Here is a 21229-nt window from a genome sequence, read left to right on the forward strand (position 1 = left end):
GGTTTACTATTCCTTGCAACATAAATTAATGGCTCTAGGGGGATATATGAAGGTCTCTCTGAAAGTGTCTATTGTGAACTTCTAGTTTTCTTTTTTTCGAAAGCCTTGACCATGCAGAAACATGAAACTGTTCATATAGCATTGTTTCCTGACAGTTTATAGCCAATCTATGTCAGTTCCATAATTTTTAAACTTAGAACATTTCATTAACCTCCTTATTTCCTTTTTAAAAACATCTTCATTTTTCAGGCATTGCATTTAACTTGATTCTGAACCTTACTCAGATGATTAACTCAATCCTTTAAGAAGATATTGAATTTCTGAAGAACTTTCTTAATAATATTGATTTAAAATGATTAATGATAGTCCCTTTACTTCCCATTCATGCTTAAATTTTATAAAATACAATCGTTTTTATTTAGAATTTAAAGAATTTTCCTTAAATATTGTGAGGTATAGCAGTAACAGCTTTTTGTTTTGAGCAAAACTTTTCTCTGGTTATAGTAAAAACTGGTTTATTCCCCTTCGCAAATTTGCAAACTCACCAAAAGCCCTCAATCTGTTCTTCCACAAAGACGTAATAAAGAAATTTGCTGTTGAATTCTCAAAATACAAGTATGGCTTTAAAAACAACTTCTTCTGGATATGTTTTGTGCAACAGCATTTTAAAATTCTTGTTTATTCTTTTGACCACCTGTGAAATTTGGAGTATTGTATTTTAGCCAGGCTAATATAATCAATTCTGCCAACTCTATGTCAACTACAAGGAAATATTCTTACTTAAAACAAATAAATACCACTAATTAGCTCTTCATTTCGTGAAGTCTGAGAATGTGAGGCTCAGATAGTAACCACTGAAAAAAGACAACTCAGAATGTTGTTATTTGAGCATAATTCTATTGGTTCTCTGACATGAAAGGAAGCCTTTCTCCCCCAAACTTCAAGGGATTTTCTTTATTTGATCTGAGAATCACTGATATCTTTTGCCATTCTCAACCCAGCCTGATTCCTTGTTTGTTATGATTTTAACAATGACAACAAGCAAAAACATTTGATGTTAGTAATATGTGAAATCTTAGGATTCTGTGTCATTCCCTTTATTTTATAGGTCAACACATATTTAATACATTTCTACTGCATATATAGAAAAGGAAAGTGAGATTTATATACTAAAGCATGAAGTACAGTGTCACAAAAGCAGAAGAGGAAAGAATTTCAAGAAGGCTGAAACTGTCATCAGTGTTAGGTTCAACACTATGTTTTCATTAAAAAAAGAAGAAATAATTTTCATTTGAAAAGTTAAAAAAAAAAAAAACGTTTTGTAAAGCTTTTGGAATGAGTCTTACTATACTACACTTGTTTTTGTAAGACTGCCTGACCCTAGAAATTCTAAGATAGATGACTAATGTAGATAATGGTTGCTGCTTAAGTGTGCTTATGTGTAACCCTAATTCATCACTGTCCAATGGTTAATAGATTTAGAGTAGCTGCATTAAAAAAAAACACGTGCACTCTTTTTTTAAAACATAATCTGTCTTGTCTTTGTCATTTTGGCAATAGAAAATGTAGTTTTATTTTGATAAAGGTTCAAGAATTTATTGGGAGAAGATATCTGATGGCATTAAAAATGTCTCCCTCAAAGCAATTTAAGATATCAAAGTTACTTATTGAGGCTCAATCTCTTGACACAGTCATACACCAATAATTTCCTAAAAGCAGTACAGAATACTAATGGGTGATTATTTTTTAGCAAAGAAAATGCAAATATATTCTGAATTGAATGAATGTTATATTAAAATTAGATGACGAATATTTGAAATGAAGGAGAAAATGTTCATTAGCAGAAAAATCTCATGAATCATTAATATTTCCACTATAGAGCAAGTTGATTTTTTATTTTAGTACAGTAATGCATAGTATCACATCAAGTCATCTTTTGTTTATACGGTTAAAAGGAATTTTTCAGGAAAGTATTTACTTCGTAAATAAAGCTTTTTTTCTGGAAGTAATTGAGGTTGCATAGCAGTGTCTTCAGTACGGTTAATGTTCCAAGTGAAAAGAAAATATACACAAACTTTGGGTGGAGAATAATACAGATTTCAAACACATCAATAATTCATTTGACATGAAGCAAGGGGGGGCGGTGTGTCTTACATGCTCTGCCATTTTCTCTGCTAGAATTCCACTTCCCCCACTGTATCCTCTCAACTCCTACAACTCCTCTTTAAATTTTAGTTCAAATATCACTTCCTCAGGAAGGCATTCTCAGATTCTCAGATATTGTCAGTACCTACTCTATACTTATTTATACCAAGTACTTATCACATATAGAATTAAAGACTGGTCTTTTAATGGTGTTATCTGTCACTAAAAAGAAAGTTCTTATTGTCATGGAACATGACCACATTGTTCACAGTTGTATTCCTATGTCCAGAAATGGCACTTTGAACATAATGTCCACTCAATAAATGTTTGCTTGGATGACTAAAAAAGATTTTTAAAATGGGGCTAGAAGGTATATTGCTTCCAATCATCAGGGACTTTGGATTTGTGTTTGTGTGTTTAGGCTACTAGGGAGCCATGAAGAGTTTTTATCAGTAGATTGACAAAAGGAAAGCAATACTCTTGTCAGGTTATAATGTGTAGAGAGCTTTAAGTGTAGCAAAACTGCAGGGAAGGACACTATCAGAGTACTGATGGCAGTTCACCTTGAAGACGGTATGGTAACAATAACATACGAGATGGTAGCATTGGGAAAATATTCATGATACATTCCAAGGGAGGAATTTATAGCACTTTGCCTGTGATTCCATGTGGAGGAGGAGTATCCTAGATAATTTTAAGGTTTTGAGCCAATGGATAAGATGAATGGTAATGGCATTACTGAAGAAAAGGCAATTCAAGAAAAAGAGCATGTTTGGGGAGGGATAACAATAGCAACAAAGGCAACAAATTGCCTCTTAATGAGAACATGCTGTCTTATATCATAGTAGATACTACACACATTCTTTCTAATTTGTGCAGTAATTCAGTGTTACTCTTCCATTTGAACCATTGTGGAAGGTAAGGCTCTTAGAGGTTAAGAAACTTGCTTAAAGTCAAACAGTTAGGATGTGGCAGAATTTGGATTTTATTCCGGATTTTATGCTGGCTCCATTATGCCATTTTTGAGAGGATAAGATGTTAAATTAAGATAGAGAAATGATAGAAAAAATATGTATATATTTACACATATACAAACATCCATGTATATAATGTCTGTATATATAACTATAGATGTATGAGTGTGTGTGTCTCCGTGTGTATATTTGTTGTGTATGAGAAATTGAAACACATTTATGTATGGATATTTAGCAAGTGGTGAGGAACTTTGAGATGAGGATTCTGGAGTGATATTGATGTTGGAAATGGGCAATTTATTCCCATATCAGGTTCTAACATTTAAAATGCACCTGAATTTGTATTAAGAAACTTGTCTTGCTAAATTTTAATTCTATCAGATTAATAATAGCCATAGAGCTTGTAAAGGGAATCATTATTCTAACCTTTTGAAAAAATTTTTTTGTAGCTAAGTTTAAAAAAATGGAATCATCAGCAAAACTTTATGGTTGTTTTGTCATCCAGAGTGTTTCCATTAAAAAGGTTTTGTGATTATTTTATTCAGTTGTATTAATAATAAACTTCTTTTAAATTTATATTTATTGTGTTCCATCAGATTCTTCTATTTGTGGTGACAGGTAACTTAACACCCTTAAAAACAGCTGTTTACAAGATGCCATTCTGTAATGTGGGTTTCTTTCTCTTCTAATGGGAGGTCCTAATGAGCAATGTAATGATCCAGGAAGATGAGCAAAAGGACTTAATAACTGAAGATTGAGTGCAAGAAGTGTTCTGTAGAAGTTTATTAAAAATAATAAATCATTGAGTATTTTGGAGATAATTATTTCACATTAGAATGGAGAATATGATTGTACCAGAAAGGAACGTGGGCAATCATTCTGTCTATCCTTGTAAATTCTTGATCTGCACCTCTAGAATTTTGGTTCTGACCAGTTTATGCTGACTACATCCATTTTTGAATTACATACATAATTTTAGATTGTACTTCATAGTCTTATGCTTAACAGTGTGTTGCCTTTGAAAGGTATTTCAGTTTAAATGTAAGCATTTCTTAGCTCCTCAAATTGATGGCAAGCTCCTCCTTTAAGGTCAGCATATGTTTTCTGGAGATTTTTATATCCTTTAAACTGCCTAATGGTGAGCTGAATACAAAATAAAAAATAATACGTAGGCCAACTATTTGGAAGGCTGAGGCAGAAAAATCACTTGAGCCCAGGAGTTCAAGGCTGCAATGAGCTATGATTGCATCATTGCACTCCAGCCTGGGTGACAGAGCAAGACGCTGTTTCTAAAAATAAAATAAAATAAAATATAAACTTAGGGAATTAGATACAGCATCTCTCATGGCATAGAAACATCAAGATATTTGTTTCTGTCAACTCAGGGTGAAAATCTGATGAAATGGAACAATCTAGTTGAAGTTCAGCTCTGGCTATATGACTTCCGCTTTCTCACCTATAAAATGGTGATAATCAAAGCATTTACCAGTTGTATGTTATCAGAAATTGAATTTTAGGTACTTCTGTGAGCATTTGGAATCTTGTTAATGTTATCATTTTTCCTAATACCATCATGTGATATATAATACTGAGAACTTGGAAATACTACCTTGTGTTTTTATACCCAGAAAACTCAAGTATATACAAATAATTAGGGTAATTTGAATGAGATAAATTTCAGAAATTAAACTAGTCAAAAATTTCAATATTTCTACATTTTTTATGTGCTAAATGAAGACCTAGGAAACTCAGTGGGATGACAGCAAATACCTAGACATTGTGCTGGATCGGTACAGAAAGATAAATGAAGTATTTACCTCATTTATGGACTCTATACTTAGGACTCTATACTTAGGAAATATGGACTCTATACTTAGGAAACTTAGGGAATTAACATAAGCACAGGAAATATAACACACATATCAAATGTAGAGTCATCAATTATTTGAAAAATGTAAAATGTTCATCATATAGCCATCTACCATTGAATAATTTTAGATGATCTCAAGTCTCATTATTGTAAGTCACTTCCCCTCCTCCCACAAATGACCTTAAATTATTCCACCAACTCTGTATCTTATTACTTCTTTTGTCAAAGTGAATATTTGGTAAGTAAAATTTTAAGTAAATTGCTTCAGAATGTCACCATCTTATTTCAGACTTTCATGTACACTTCAACGTTTGAACCTTCTTTTTTTTTTGGTACTTAATGGGGCTAAAAATGTCTGCACTACCTGTACGACACATTGTTATTTGAATACTTTGAAACTGTAAAACACTTTGCAAATACTGAGTATCATTATTTAACTCCAGCTAAACAAATAAGGTTGATATAGATGTTTTCAATGTTGCTGCCTGACAGCAAAACATGTGTTAGTTCAGCAAGAGATATTCTGTATATACTCTATGAAAATACTCACAGATGAACTTTCCATTAATAAAAACTAATCGCTTGGTAAAGAGGATATTATTTGTTTCTCCTTCTATCCCATTTGTTACAAATTTAGGCATATGAACTACAGGCATATGAAAATCCAGGTTTTACAGTGAAAACTGTAGATCAGTGGCCCCCAACCTTTTTGGCACCAGGGACCAGTTTTGTGGAAGACAGTTTTTCCATGGACAGATGATGGGGGGCAGGGGCAATGGTTTGGGGCTGAAAGTGTTCCACCTCAGATCTTCAGGCATTAGTTAGATTCTCATAAGGAGCATACAGCCTAGATCCCTTGCATGCACAGTTTACAATAGGGTTCGTGCTCCTGTGAGAATGTAATGCCACTGCTGATCTGACGAGGCACAGCTCAGGCGGTAATGCTTGCTTGCCCACCACTCACCTCCTGCTCTGCAGCCCAGTTCCTAACAGGCCATAGACCAGTACCAGTCCACAGCCTGGGGGTCGGGGAACCCTGCTCTGGATTCTTGCTTCATTCTCTGATATTTTACCATGTTTTAAGAAGAGTTAGGGAAGATTATAGGTCTAGGCAATATAATGTAATGGCAAGTCCTCAGGCTCCAAAGTCATAGATTTCCCTTTGTATCTTGGCCCCAACGCTAATGATGTTCCTTTAGAAAAGTTGCTTAAAAATAACGTTTATTGAATGCGTATAACATCTCAGGTACTGTTGCACATACTTTACATGTATGGGTTATTTACTATTCCCAGAAACACTAGAAGTACATTATTATTATTGTTTCTATTTGATAGATTAGGTAGCTCAGGTATTAAAGAGTTGACGCGAGATTCGATCCCAACAGTGTTTTCCAGAGCCTGTTATTTTTTTACACCATGCTTCTCAGGCTCTGTTTATTATCTGTAAATGAGATTAAAAGGTGATCTACTTTATCAGTTTTTGAGAATTAAATGAGACAATAGGTGATGAATTAATTACAATTCAACAGCACCTGTAAATGCTCTTGATATATTCCAAACATCTGTTGGCCAACATATTCATTTTTTTTTAACTTGGGTAGCAGTGTTAACACTAGCATAGCTTCTAAATAGTGAAAAAGAAAAAACGAATATATCTATCTATATATGTATGTGTATATATATATATATATGCTTGTTAATTTGAAATAGCTAATAAAGAACTAAGTGAAATCAGCTACTTACAAGTAGAATGAAAACACTAAAACTAAGTACAATTTAAGAGGATGTAGTGCATTTTGATGGGCTGATTGTTAGTGTGGAAGAGACTTTATTTCTTCCCTACTAACATTCACTGTTAAATTGGATTAAGTTCCTAATTTTAGTCAGTCAAGCATATAAAACCTAGAATAACCACAGAGAGTAGGAGCAAATGTAGCCTGCACCTTGGCCCCCAGCATCCCTAATGAGGGCACATAACTCCCAGAAACACTGTCTCCCCATTCTTAGGTCAATTCTTGCTGGGACACTGGCTTTTTATTCTCCCAGCTTACGTCATCATTCAGGAAGTTGTAAATAACAGTCTATGAACATGCATTCAAAGGGAATGGTTACAAGCTCAGAATCAACCAGGGTCACATCTTCATTTGGGTTTAACATATTCAAGAACTAGTGTACCCCAAGCCTAAAGGTAGAGACTACCTCCAGCGCTCTAGCCCAGAATAGCTGTGTATTGTCAAGCCCTAACAGTTTATGAATAGATGCTCTGCATGTGTTCTTTAGAGCTGTGCTAGAATTGTGTGTTAGAAACTTTAATTTGTGTAGGAAGCACCTGCAGAGATTGTTAAGGGGATGGTGATCTGGTTGGCCTGACTTGGGGAGTGAGTTTTCTGCATATCCACCAGATTATCAGAGGATGCCCATGCAGCTGGTCATTGGAGCAAACTTGGAATACCAAGCCTGTAAAGCACAGATGATGCATTACCTAGGTGAGCTTCACACATCTGTAAGGAAGTTTTAAGATCAATCTTGTCAGATACCCAGAGCCAGATGACTGCATTTTTAATCTGTGTGCTGCTCTGTTTTTTAAAACTAACATTTCTATTCTAGGAATCTTTTATTATAATTTAGATCTGGAATGACTTTTTTCTAAATGGCTCCCAATGTAATGACTGTGTCTTCAGATTCAGCAACCATGTTTTCATTATCCTCTGAATCACAGAGTATAATTGTGCATTAGAGTTTGGGGTTTGTTTTTCCTACTAAGAAACTCCTTTTCCTTGTGTCCTTTCTGATAAATATCATTATTTTTTCCGCTATGGAATAATTCTACTTCACTTTTGAAACATAACCTCATTTGAATGTATTTTAACTGGGACTTTATTGCCTGAGGGAAGATGGATTATTAGTGACATGTGTCTTGCTTCTTGATACAGAAAAGAAAATATAAAAGTAGTGTTTCTACTATATCTTAAAAAAAGCTTCATATAAGCCAATTTTCTTTAATGATATTGTAGCAAGGGAAAATATTGTACAACTCATTTACCTTCATTTTTACATATTTTTCAACCTAAATGATAATTCTGGAGATATTCATTTGCCTTATCTTGAAATCAAATTAAATCATTCTTTTGTGATATGACACGCAATTTGTGACATTTTGAGCCAACAGTATATTAAGATTTAATGTTCAGTTCATTATAGACCTAGTGCCTAAATGAAATTTATTGAGACTAAGTAACTCTGCAGTGATTGTGGGCTGATGGTTCAAGTACAGTGATTCAGTGATTCTTAGTAGGGGAGAAGATAGGCCATGTAATTGAACTTATCTCTGGATTTTTGAAAGGTTGAGGCAATACCTGTTCTTCCAGCCCCTCACTGGCTCCACATTTCAAACACACTATACCTGAGTTGGAAATATCAGCAAATGTGTTTCTAGATGAATATGTGAAAATAAATAATTATTGACTTACTGTGTTTTTTAAAATTGTGGTATACCATACATAACATTTACTGCTTTAAACATTTTAAGTGTACAGTTCTGTGGCATTAGGTACATTCACATTGTTGTGCAGCCATCATCACCATCCATGTACAGAACTGAGTTACTATTTTTTAAGATGTATTTTTTCACTTAGATTCTTCTCTTCTGAGTTTGTTAATGATGTCCAATTAAATGTATGCTTATTTTATATGTATGAGGTTACTTTTTAAATGGGAAAGTTGAGCTCCATCTGCCTGAGGGCACTGTAAAAATTTAACTTTCAAAAATGTAATTCCTGTTTTGCTGTTGTTGTTCCTCATGATTTCCTTTTTATATGAATATTTTCTTTAAACATATTGACAGTCAATTTGACAAGCTGTCACTTCTGGCAAATGCCACTTTTTCCATTAGTAACTTCCTTCTTTCAAGAAACACTATTAGTCACTATATCTTGTTATATTAAACATCTCCTTTTAACACTGGTAACATAAAAATGTTTTACTAACAGTTCTCACACAGAAATATCATATTGAAACAAAAATTAGAGGACCAGAGGCATTTACTCAGAAAGAACAAACTTTTTCTTAGTAATGACAGTGACCCAACCAAACAAATAAATTGAAAAAGTAATAAAATGAATGCATTTTTATCTGAAACGGATGCCACCAATAACATTTTGGGAATTCCAATTTAAAAGGCCCAATGCCCCCCATGCAAGATTAGTTTTTCAAGATACTTTTACAGGGCTGGGACATTAAAGTATTTGCTTCTCTATTGGAGCAGCTCTTTCAACAAGTTGAACAACTGATCACATCCCTTTGCCAGTTGCAGTTCAGATAGGCTCTGGGAAGGCAAAGTACAGGATGTCATGCAAGTGAAAACGGAAGTGATTAATCTTATGGATAGATCAAGGAAATTTATCTGAACTTTAGAAGTGAGACTTGATGCTAAATAGGTGTTTGGTATATGAAAACTAAGGATGAAGCATTCCTGGTAAATAGAAAGGCCTGATTGAAAGCTCTGAGCTGGGAACGCAGCAGAGGGAAGCCTACTTTGGAAGGAGGGATTGGTCTGGCAAAGTGCTGGATAACACAGGTTGTAGGTCATATAAAACCTTGTAGGGGGTTTGAGCTTCTTGAAGCCTGTGAGTGCAATGAGAAGCCACTGAAAGGTTTTTAGCAGGAAATTAACATTGTTTCTAATTTTTATTTTTAGGAAAATAACTTGCTACTAAGTGGTGAATGGGAGACAAGAATGTCTGTGAGGCTAAAGGCTGTTCTTGCTGAAGCCCCAAAATACTTATTTACTCTTTCTTGGTGTAAATGAGATGAAAGATACTACAGGAACATCACATGTGTTCAATAACTGCGCGAGTGATATACTTCCCTACGGGGACATGAACAGTACTTGAACAGCTGTTAATGTCTGTTGCCCTTAGGAAATCTATTTCATCAAGCATACAGTGTTTCAACCCTTATTAACTTATTTCATAAGGCATAATATATCTGACTGTGATCTGTTCACTTAATGCTACTCTGCTCTTTGCACGAGCATGGGACAACCAGTTGCTCTCTGTAGTCCTAGTTTATTAACGTGCAATTAAAGACATTTATCATATCTCTGAAAATGTCTCTTCTCCCATAAAATTAACATCATCTCCTCAAAAAGATGCTTACGATATATGCTGGATTATAGTTACTGTTAAAATGTATTCAGAAACAAAAATAGAATTGAAAACTATAGAGGAATTTTTTTAAAGCATGGGCTTTGGAATCAAACTTGTGTTTGAATTCTAGTTCTGCCACTTACCAGTCATTTGCACTTGAGTAAGGTACTTATCCCTTCTGAACTTCAGTTTTTCATCTGGAAATAGGCATAATGACATCTACTTTACGAAGTTGTTGGTTATGTAAAGCCATCTATGAAAAATGGTTAGACCAGTGACTGACACATATGCATTCCATAAGTGATAGATACATAAATAATATAAATAAAAAATGAATGCTATAGCTGACAAATGTGATTAAAAAGTCTACAATGCAAATTATTTTTATAAAGTATAAAATCCATGTGACCATATAATATACTAGGACAAGAATGCCTGTTAGATTTCAGATTCAAGACAACATACTAAGTTTAAGTGTAGTTATCTTTGCTAGGTTAGCTTTATGTATTTGCATGAATAATTATTTAAATTTGTCTGATTGTACTATGGACTGGCAGGCAATAAATTTCATTATCTAGTCTTAAAATATGAAGAGAAGACAGCTCAAAGTTCATTTCTCATGCCTGATCTTTCTGGGGGATACAATGTACAACATCAGATAATTCTTTTGCCTTCTTTTCTTTTGTGCATCCAGTAACAGTTATATCATTTTTTTCTGAATCAGCCTTTTCACAAAACCATTATGTGATAAGCTCTTGTCTTGGAAAACCTCAACAGCTTCCTCAACACCTATATTTTAAATCCTGCTTAAATGAGATTAAAATACGGCACTCTGTTAAGCTGTAAAACTGGCTTTTTGCTTCTCAGTTGAGTGTTGGTTTGAATGTGTCATTTGACCTATATTGCTGCTCTGAATCTTCCTCGGTTGCCCCAATGATGGCAGTTTCAATGATGTGGGTGTTTGCAGCAGAGTTGTTCCTAATAAGGAAGTAACGCTATTGTCTTTCAGACATCATTCAGCCTGAAAAGTACTATTTTTCCCACCTAGAGCTATAAATGTCTGTAAAATCTTTTCTTCTTTTGGTAGCATTTGCAGCAGCAGCAGGAAAAAAAAATAGTCCTAGTAGATTTGCAGCTTTTGTAGTTTTGGGGTATTGTGGTTCCAGGCTAAGATTCACTCACCCTTCTTCAAAAGTTGTATACAAAGGGTTGATAGCTAAATGGTGACTGAAGTACTTGATTTATTAGTGTCTGGCAGTCATCCAATATGTACTAGAATACAAGACTCTCTGTCAACAATAGCTGCATAAAGAGCAAACTGCTCTGCCTGAACCTAAAATAAGGCCTTCTGCTGTCTGTCCGTTAATTGAAGACAAGTGGGCCAGGAGTGGCTGACGAAAAACGAACAAAGAATAGGCAATTGTCATGCACATGGAGGCACTACCTGTGCCTCTTTGAGAAACAGAAATCCCCTGACCTGGTTCTTACATTGAGAGAAGCTAACCCAGCCCAGTAATACATTTTAGCTCCTTGCATGTATAATTATGACCCTTGAAAAATAGGATACTACCTTTTTATTGGGTCAGGTAAGAAGATGCAGGAGGAGGGAGAGCAAAGTGCCCTACTTGAGGGTGGGATTGAGATTAGAATGTGAAGAGAAGAGCAGAAAGCTTCCTTCTTACGCAAATAAAGGTTCTGTGGATTCATCTAGAAAAATGAGTTAAAAAAAAAACGAGTGGAACTATAGTTTCTAAAGTCTGTGGAGTTGGGACAAATGGTAATTATAAAGACTAAATGTGAATACTCATAGTTCTTTAATTTGATTGTATTACCACTTAATTCATAGTTTTGAAGGAAATAGCCATTATATTAGATGGCACATTAATTTTAAGATGCAACCCAATTTTCAAAATGTTAAAATGGAAAAGAAACTTAAAGGGTGATTGTTAGGACAAGCATCTCCAAATACTCTGTGTGGAGGCATTTTAATTCCATGCTCTTGCAAAATTAAACTCAAAAATGTTTCAAATTACTGGGTGTTATATACCCTTCTGGTGGAAGCCACATTTTCTCTTTCCTTTCTTTCCCTGTCTACCCTCCCTCTTCCCCCTCCTCCCCAAATCTATCAGTAAAGACCACCTTGCTGTGGGCAGCTAGCTGAAAGAGACCATCTGCCTTAGGAATAGCCTACACTAGATTCAAACTACAAAGAAGCAGGTTGGGGGAAAGAGGAAGTGAGGATTTCAAGTCAAGAAAGCATTATCCTGCCTACTCTGGCAAAGTATTCTGCCAGCAGCATATTTGGATTCACACTGTGGGTTTAATTCTTTCCGTTTAATACTTTTTGTTGACCTTATAAAGCCAAAAAATAAAGGAACACCCATGGCACTGCTGGAAAGAGATAACTGATTTGTGATGAACCGGTAGGCATTTTAGCCAGTGACCAACGTATCAAAGTGGGCACAACTAACACATGTTAACAGTTTTCCCAAAGTAAGAAGCTTGGTTTGGAGTGAACAGCCCTTGTACTTTTGAGATTTTATTTTATGATCTTGTGAATTGATGTTCTGTGGGGAAAACTTGCCTTAGTTTTAATATAATGGTCAATGACTAAGAAAAATCAAGGAGTTGGGCCGGGTGCGGTAGCTCTCGCCTGTTGAGAAATTTACATGTCCATCAGTTTCTTGTATTGTAGTTTGAAATCAAGAAACTACCTCAGTTTCTTGTACAAGTAGTTTGAAATCAGGTGGTCAAGTTTCATTCTACCCTGCTAGAATATACAAGAATCCAAAGCAATAATGTAATTTATACATTTCAAAAGGCTAATGCCAAATTTTATCAGCAAATTGGTCATAAGTCTCCAACTGGAACAAAGTGAGTGATTGTTGGGCAATGTAGTCCTGCAATGTGAAATTCTTGTATGCATTCCTTCTTAAAAGGAAGCAAAATAAGCCTTTCCTATAGAATTTCCACTTCAAGATTCCATCATCGGCACATATCAAATACTGTTGGCAATGCTGAAAGTAAAAGCAAGGACTCAAATAAAGTCTTTTGTTGCTGAAATTAAAAATAGTTGTCACTATTTTCAATATCAAAATCCTATGGTTTTTGACAGGTTTAAATTCTCTGTTGATTCATTTCAGAACAGGGTCATCTTTTTATACTTCTTTGACATTTTAAAAAATAAGTAGTTTGGCTAGAAATTGAGTGTTTCAAGCCATCTTGGCCCTTTGCACCCTAAAATTTCAGTAGCACTGTCAAGTGAATCAGTTCTTAAGAGCTGGAAACACAAAGAAGACAAATATCAAAGAATTAATTAAAATCTTTTCTTGAATGACAAAATTGACATTATCTACTACTTATATAAGGAGACTACATTGTGGATTCACCCTGAAATCAGTACTTGGAAAGTTTATTCCAGTGTGTTTCACTGAAATTTAAATTCATGACATTTGAAAAATGTAAGTTATAATTAAACACTGAGAGTAATTCTTGTGGTTATTGTATATTTGTTAAGTATTCCATGGTAAATGTGACCTGTAAATCTGTTAAATTAAATACTTGGGAGTAAATTTACTTTTACTTTCTGTGGAAACATTTGGATTACCCCAACAGTAAAAGTAACAGATTAAAAATATAATATTCTTTATTTTCAACTTTTATTTCAATATATATGCCAGTCAAATGCCAGTGAATAATAATCACATTTGATTGTCAAAGCTCATGGAATGGTACACCTAAGATTTGTACGTTTCTTTTTCTTTCTTTTTTTTTTTTTTTTGAGACGGAGTTTCACTCTTGTTGCCCAGGCTGGAGTGCGATGGTGCGTTCTCGGCTCACTGCAACCTCTGCCTCCCGGGTTCAAGCGATTCTCCTGCCTCAGCCTCCCGAGTAGCTGGGATTACAGGCATGCACCACCACACCCAGCTAATTTTGTAGTTTTAGTGGAGACGGGGTTTCTCCATGTTGGTCAGGCTGGTCTTGACCTCCCAACCTCAGGTAATCCACCCACCTCAGCCTCCCAAAGTGCTGGAATTACAGGTGTGAGCTATCGTGCCCAGCCTGTACGTTTCTTTATATATGAAGTTTGCATTAAGAGAGCATGAATATTGAACTCTAGTGAATGATATGCCTGCTGAAGTGTTTTAAGGGTGAAGAGTACTGATGTCTGCAAGTTACACTGAAATAAAATGGAGTGATATTTGGATTAAAGGATGAATAGATGGTTGTGTATGTAATAAAGCACATATAATACAATTTATTATTGAACCTAGGTGGTGGGTATATGGGTGTTCACTGTAAAATTCTTCCAACTTTTCTGTGTGTTTGAAAATTTTTCGTAATAAGGTGCGAGGAAAAAGCTTAAAACATGCTTGAATTATAATTCTATAATATATTAATATTAAAATACTGGAAGTACTCTTGCTTCATCAAAGTTACTTTCAAAAATATTGGTTTTTGTCATCTTCAAAGCATGTAATAAGAATTTTTTAAATTAAGTATTAAAAATAAAACTTGTAATGTTTGAAACTTAAATCTCACATGGCACTGTTCCTATTATGGATTTTGGGGGTTAGACCTGTAGCTACACATGGTATCTTCTTTCAGTGGCTCATATATACAAGATTTCAGTTTGTAGTTCCCTCACTAAAAACAAACAGCCTCTGATGAAATTTATCTTGATAGGGACAATAGTGTTGATGAATGCCAAGGACTCTAATGGAAAACAAACAAACGATAATTTAAAAAATACTATTTGCTTTAAAATTCTACTAAAATGGAGTTAGACTACATGATAACATTAATCCCATTTGCTATGCCAACATTTAAGAAGGAATCTGTGGTTTATCATCTGGTTTGCCAATTTTTTGTTAAATATAAGGAATATTTTAGTAATAATTTTTAAAAGATTACATGCAATAATAGCTTAAACTTTAATACCCATTAATGAGTATCCATAAAGAAAACAATTCAGTACCACTTAAAAATAATTTGAATATCAGTCATCATAATACGATGAACACATTTGATAGAGAATATGTGAATAGAAGTACATTGAATCAGTTTTATTCTATCTACAGATGCTGAATGGCATAGGGAATTGTGGGTCTCATGAAATTTTCTCAGAAGTACCCGGAGGATCTTCACTACCAGACTGATAAACACAATTTTTTGATTCTTTGCCCACACAGGAAACTTTTCTAGAAAAGTTTCATGCCGAAACTTGAATCCTGGAAATGAAAAGTGATCTTCTAAATTTGAAAATGAAAGATTTATGTGGCTCTCACGTGAAACATCCTCTGGCAAGGGAGTAGGTACATGATGGAAATACATGGGTTTTCACTGAAGAAATGAAAATATAAGTGGCAAAGTAAACTTCATTTATACTATTGAAATATTCAACTGAGGAAAGTACATTACTTTTAAATTGGAAGAAGCAAGGGCGCATGATTTTTTTACAGGCCATGTCATTCTCTCATTTCTTTCATATTGAAATTAGTTGGACTTTTGTTTATCATAACGAGTGTTGCCACAGTTTACACCTGCCCTTCTGACTTTTTGTATACCACCTGTTGAGAGGGATTTTTTTTTCATTCTGTTATCTACATCATTGAAAAACTTAACACAATCCATGTAAAGAAGAAACAAAAATGTACTTGTAATGTTCACATAAATATAGAAATATAACTTAGGAGTCCACCTAATGCTAGAATTTTTATCGCATTTTAAGTGTTATGGAGTTTTAAAATTTCCATGTGACTTAATAGCTAGAAGGAAGCATTAATATTTAAATATTAATTTCAATACCAAACATAAAGCAAATTAATACTTTTAAATGAATATTTTAAATTCCCTAATGAGAAGACAATTGCGTAAAATTAAGTATGTATTTTAGTTTGAAGAACTAAATCATTCGTGATACATGATGGTACTACCTGCCGGATTCATCTTTTTGCCAAATATTTCAATATTCTTGAAGTCAATTCTCAGCACATATCAACTTTTACTGTTGTAGTGGGTGAGAGAGTGGAGAATCAGGCTTTAAGGTTAATTTATAATTTACTATGTGAATATTGCCAGGAGTTAAAATGACCTTTAAACATTTTGTGAATTGCCTATTTCAGTACTTAAGGATTTTGTATACGCAGCCCTGTATAGTAATTATCAAGCATACTAAAGTTTTAGAACTACCAAGTTAAACTTAAGAACCAAAGGGGCCAGGCGCGGTGGCTCACACCTGTAAAGCACTTTGGGAGGCTGAGGCGGGCGGATCACAAGGTCAGGAGTTCGAGACCATCCTGGCCAACAGGGTGAAACCCTGTCTCTACTAAAAATACAAAATTTAGCTGGGCGTGGTGGTGCGTGTCTGTAATCCCAGCTACTCGGGAGGCTGAGGCAGGAGAATTGCTTGAACCAGGGAGTCGGAGGTTGCAGTGAGCCAAGATCGCGCTATTGCACTCCAGCCTGGCGACAGAGTGAGACTGTCTCACAAAAAAGAAAAAGAACCAAAGGACGTCTATTTTGCAGATATTTAGATATTCTATTATTTGCTTTACAAATAACTAAGAAATACCTAGTGATGAATAAGAGATGGACAGGTGATTCTATAGCTAAGCTGTTCAGTACCGTAGCCATTAGCCACCTGTGGCTACTTAAATTTAAGTTCATTATAATTAAACAAAATAGAAAATTTGGTTCTTCAGTCACAGCCGCCAGATTTCAAGTACTAACAGCCAAATGTGCCTAGCAGCTTCATATTGAACAGCACAGAAAGACATTTCTATCATTGCAGAAAGTTCTACTGAAGAGTATTGTTCTCAACTGTTCATCTCCCTGGGATTTTATCTATTTTGTTAAAAGATCAGACTTCTAAAAACATAACAACTTGTTTTGAGAATTATAGAAGCTATTTGAGATTCAAGTTATCTCATAGAAAAAGTTGATTGCACATTTTAGGTGTTGTATTTTCTGAAAATATCTAGTATTGTTAAAACAAGAGTACTTAGTAAGAATTATTGATATGGCACTGCACATTCCTTGTCATTAAAAAAGTGGTCAGCACAAGGAAAAAAAAAACCATATATAGTTTAACTAAAAATCACTTTTCCTCTCCTAAAATTATTCTTTAAGTTGTGGTTTACAGGCTTGATTATAGCAAACCATCTCAATGCCTGCATGCAAATAGCTAAATATTATTGACTAATCTCATTTTGAATTCATAGCCACAACAATTCTCAAAGGAGATTCAGCCTCTCCAAGCACCAAACATCCTATTCCATTTCTTATTCTCTAAACTGATTTTCACACCTTCTTCTCTCTCTTCAAACCTCCCTCTCACAACAGTTATGTCTTCTTTTTACTTCATTGAGGAAAAGAAATATGACACCCCATTTCCCTCATTTTTTCATCTGCAAATCTACCAGCTCATCTGGATCCAAATCTACATTCTCCTCTTCCCACCTTTTTTTTAGAGATGGAATCTCCCTCTGTTGCCCAGGCTGGAGTTCAGTGTGTGATCATAGCTTAATTACTACAGCCTTGAAATCCTAGGTTCAATAAATCCTCCCACCTCAGCTTCCTAAGTATCTAGGACTACAAGTGCATGCCACCACGCCTGGGTAATTTTTAAAACTTTTTGCAGAGACAGGGTCTCACTGTGTTGACCAGGCTGGTCTCAGCTCTTGGCCTCAAGTGATCCTCCTGCTTCAGCCTCCCAAAGAACTGGGATTACAGGTGTGAGCCACTGTGTCCAGCCTAAATCTACACTCTTGGCCTGCCTTTCAGTTTTACCAGAATTGACAGGTTTACCTGTTCTCATATCACGTCCAGCCTTTCCACTTGGACTCTGGATTTCATTTACTTTTAACTTATTCATGCATGTTCTTTTGAAATTATCTCTCTCCTCCTTCAATATCAATTTTTTGTATGTGCCTATAAATATGTTCTGCTGTTTTCTAACTTTAAACCCATGTAAAAATACACTCTTTTGATTCTCTTTTCTCTTTCGGATATTACCTTGTTTTTCTACTCTCCTTGCTACATGCAAACACACATCAAAATCTAGAAGGAATTATTCATACTTTTTATTGCAATTATTTACCTCATATTCTCTTTTCAAATTGGTTCATCAGGGCTTCCCTGACGTAGGCTGGTTTTCTTTCCTTCTTTCCTTCCTTTTTTTTTTCTTTCTTGTTTTTGTACCCTATGATCACATGACTATTGCATTGCCAAATTGAATGGCCATGTCTCTGTTCTTCCCATACTTGATCCCTCCACAGAATTTGGCACAGTTGACTACTTGCTCCTTCTGGAAAACTGTCTTCTTTTGTACTGAGCCACATAAAATCATCCTGGTTTCCTCCCCTCTCAGTTTCCTTTTCTCATCTTTTCTGTACCCCCAAATGTTAGTGCCAGTTCTAGCTTCATCCTTTTTTTTGGATTAAATCATCCAATCTAATGTCTTTAAAATGCTAACTATATGCAAATCACCCTTAATATGTTTTTATATTTAATTCTAACTTATCTCTTGAACATGAGGCTTTTTTCCCCTCAAACAGCTTACTTGACATACCCATGGGAGTATGTATCTAATATGAATGTCAGACTTAACATAAACAGACCTTTTGATTTTTTTCCGTCAGACCTCCCAGAATAAACAACAAACAAACCTGCTGAGCCCTCACTGATTAACTGGTTCCATTATGACCCGATGACTAAAGTCAAATTTATAAATGCTTTTATAAACTTCATATCTCGTTTCTAATCATCAGTGAATCTTGTCTCCTGTACCTCCCATCCCCCAAATCTGGCCACTTTTCTGTTTTTTCATTATCACTACCTTATCTCAACCCTTATTACTTCTCACCTAGACTGTTGCAATTATTTCCTGTCATGTCTTTTTTCTTTTGTCACCATACAATTAAATCTCCCTTCTTCCTCTACAGATACAATAATCTTTGAAAAGGTAGACCAGGTAATTTTACTCCATTGACTTCCTATAACCCTAAGGCAAAGATCTGAATATTTTAACCTGGTCTACAAAATCCTTCATGTCCTAACCTCTGTCTAGCTTTTTACCCCACGTCATTCCCTTTCCCACTTCCATCTCAGGCCAACTTCTACATTAGCATCTTTATGTGGTTAGTAGATGTTTCTCTGCATGAAATGTTCTTACTTCAGATCATCTCTATGTGGGCTTCTCCCTTAATTAAGTGATACTTTCTCAGAAATCTTAATTAAGTGATACTTTCTCAGAAATGCCTTTCCTGACCTAACGAAAGTAGGAACAGTCACTCTCAATCACTTCAACCTATTACAGTTGTCAGTGTGGAACTTATGCTCTCTAAAATCTTTCTTCTTTTACTTATTTACTGATTAATTATGTATCTTTATCTGCACAAAATAATCTCCATTTTATCCCCACTGTCCGGAGCTTTGCCTGTTCTAGAATCTGAACTCTTTGTATGAATTAAATAAGGATGAAGTCAAAACAAACTGTACTGTTTTTTTGTTTCAAGTATCAGGCGATATTTAACTATTTGAAGTTATGGGACTACCAAAGTTACTCCTTCTGGTTGACACATCACTGAGACAGACACCAGTGATATGAAATTTCCATATAGTCATGCATCACTTAACAACAGGCATATGTTCTAAATGCATTCTTAGACAATTTTTTGTTGTGGAAACATCAGAGTGTACTTACAGAAACCTAGATAGTATAGCCTACTACAAACCTAAGCTATATGGTAGAGCCTGTTACTCCTACAAACATGTTACTGTACTGAATACTTAGGCAATTTGAACACAAAGGTAAGTAATTGTGTATCTAAACATTTCTTAACATAGAAAAGGTACAATTCAAATACAATATTATAACCTTATGCTACCACTATCATATTATGTGGCCTGTTATTGACAGATACATTGTTATTCTGTTCATGACTGTATTAGTACCAGGTTGTGGCTGTTTCTAATATATCCTCTCCCACTCCTCTCATTCCTTACTGAAGTCACCAGGGTAGTAGCAAATCACTGGAACCAGACCTATAATATATCTGACTTGGTATCTGTAACTGTTCTGAGAAACATGTGTTGAAAGGCAGCCAGGCTGCCTGATGATTATTTAGTAGCTGTCTTTCTTCACTGAGCAACAGTGAATAATATCTTTGATCTCTGCCACCGAGAAATAAACAGAACCCATCAGGAATTTAATCCCTGGGAATGATTTTCACATTTCCTGGTATAGATGTTTGATTTTGAAGCTCATATGGTTTGCACAATAAATATTTACCTATTTATGTCAAAATGCATGTTAAATCATTTTTATGGTTGGTATGAGGAATTTGTGAAACAATCCCATCCTTTTGTTATTACTGTGTTTTTGTAAGAGGACTTCTCACACCTTAACCTCATAAATAGTTTTTCCTGTGTGTTAATGCAACAAAGTGGAAGCAAAAAGATATATTTTGTTTTCATTTATTTTATTCACCTGAATCTATCCAGAGGGAAAGCACTGGAAGTGTTTTCTTTTTAAGAGTGTTAACTTGTATTCTTGGCAAGAGCTCATCAAAAGCTTAAATAACAAAGGTAAGAGTCAGTATTCTGTGGACAGCTTAGCTCTACACAAGACCTTCTGTCCATCTTGCTAGTTATTTTCCAGTTAATGGAAATCTTATAGACAGAAAAGCTCATGTTAGCTTCTCCCGCATAGTATTATGTCAACAATCCTTACTCTAATCCTTGATGCAGCTCTTTACCTAAATGTTATAGAGATGGAGAATCACAGCTGCCAGCAATTCAAAATATAACATGCAGTAGCTATTTTTTAAAAAAATTTTTATTTGCTCTCATAAAAATATCATCTTAAAGGGTTTTTGAAAATTTGTGATTTTGTCTTTTTTTAAAGTATTGAGAAAACTATTGAGTCTGAAGTAAAGTCTCTAAAATACATCTTGTCTTATTGTAAAGTAATACGACTGATATTTTATGTGGATTTTAGAATTAGTTTTTTCACTTTATAGATTCATTACATAGTGGCACTTGATTTAAACATTGCATCAGTACTGTAGCCCTTTCTATTTCCCTGGGGC

At 34.9% G+C, this 21229-nt stretch overlaps 1 protein-coding gene and 1 non-coding gene across 2 annotated transcripts in view; both read left to right on the forward strand.

Moving 5' to 3' along the window:
• IL1RAPL1 (interleukin 1 receptor accessory protein like 1) overlaps positions 1-21229 on the forward strand; it is a 1375176-nt gene that overhangs the window by 329230 nt on the left and 1024717 nt on the right. The window lies entirely within an intron of this gene.
• On the forward strand, positions 14795-14860 carry LOC115932532 (small nucleolar RNA SNORD74). The gene has a single exon (XR_004068801.1). It is a non-coding gene; the product is annotated as a small nucleolar RNA SNORD74 (small nucleolar RNA).

This window comes from Gorilla gorilla, chromosome X (genome assembly GCF_029281585.2).
Source record: "Gorilla gorilla gorilla isolate KB3781 chromosome X, NHGRI_mGorGor1-v2.1_pri, whole genome shotgun sequence".
NCBI classification, from domain to species: Eukaryota; Metazoa; Chordata; class Mammalia; order Primates; family Hominidae; genus Gorilla; species Gorilla gorilla.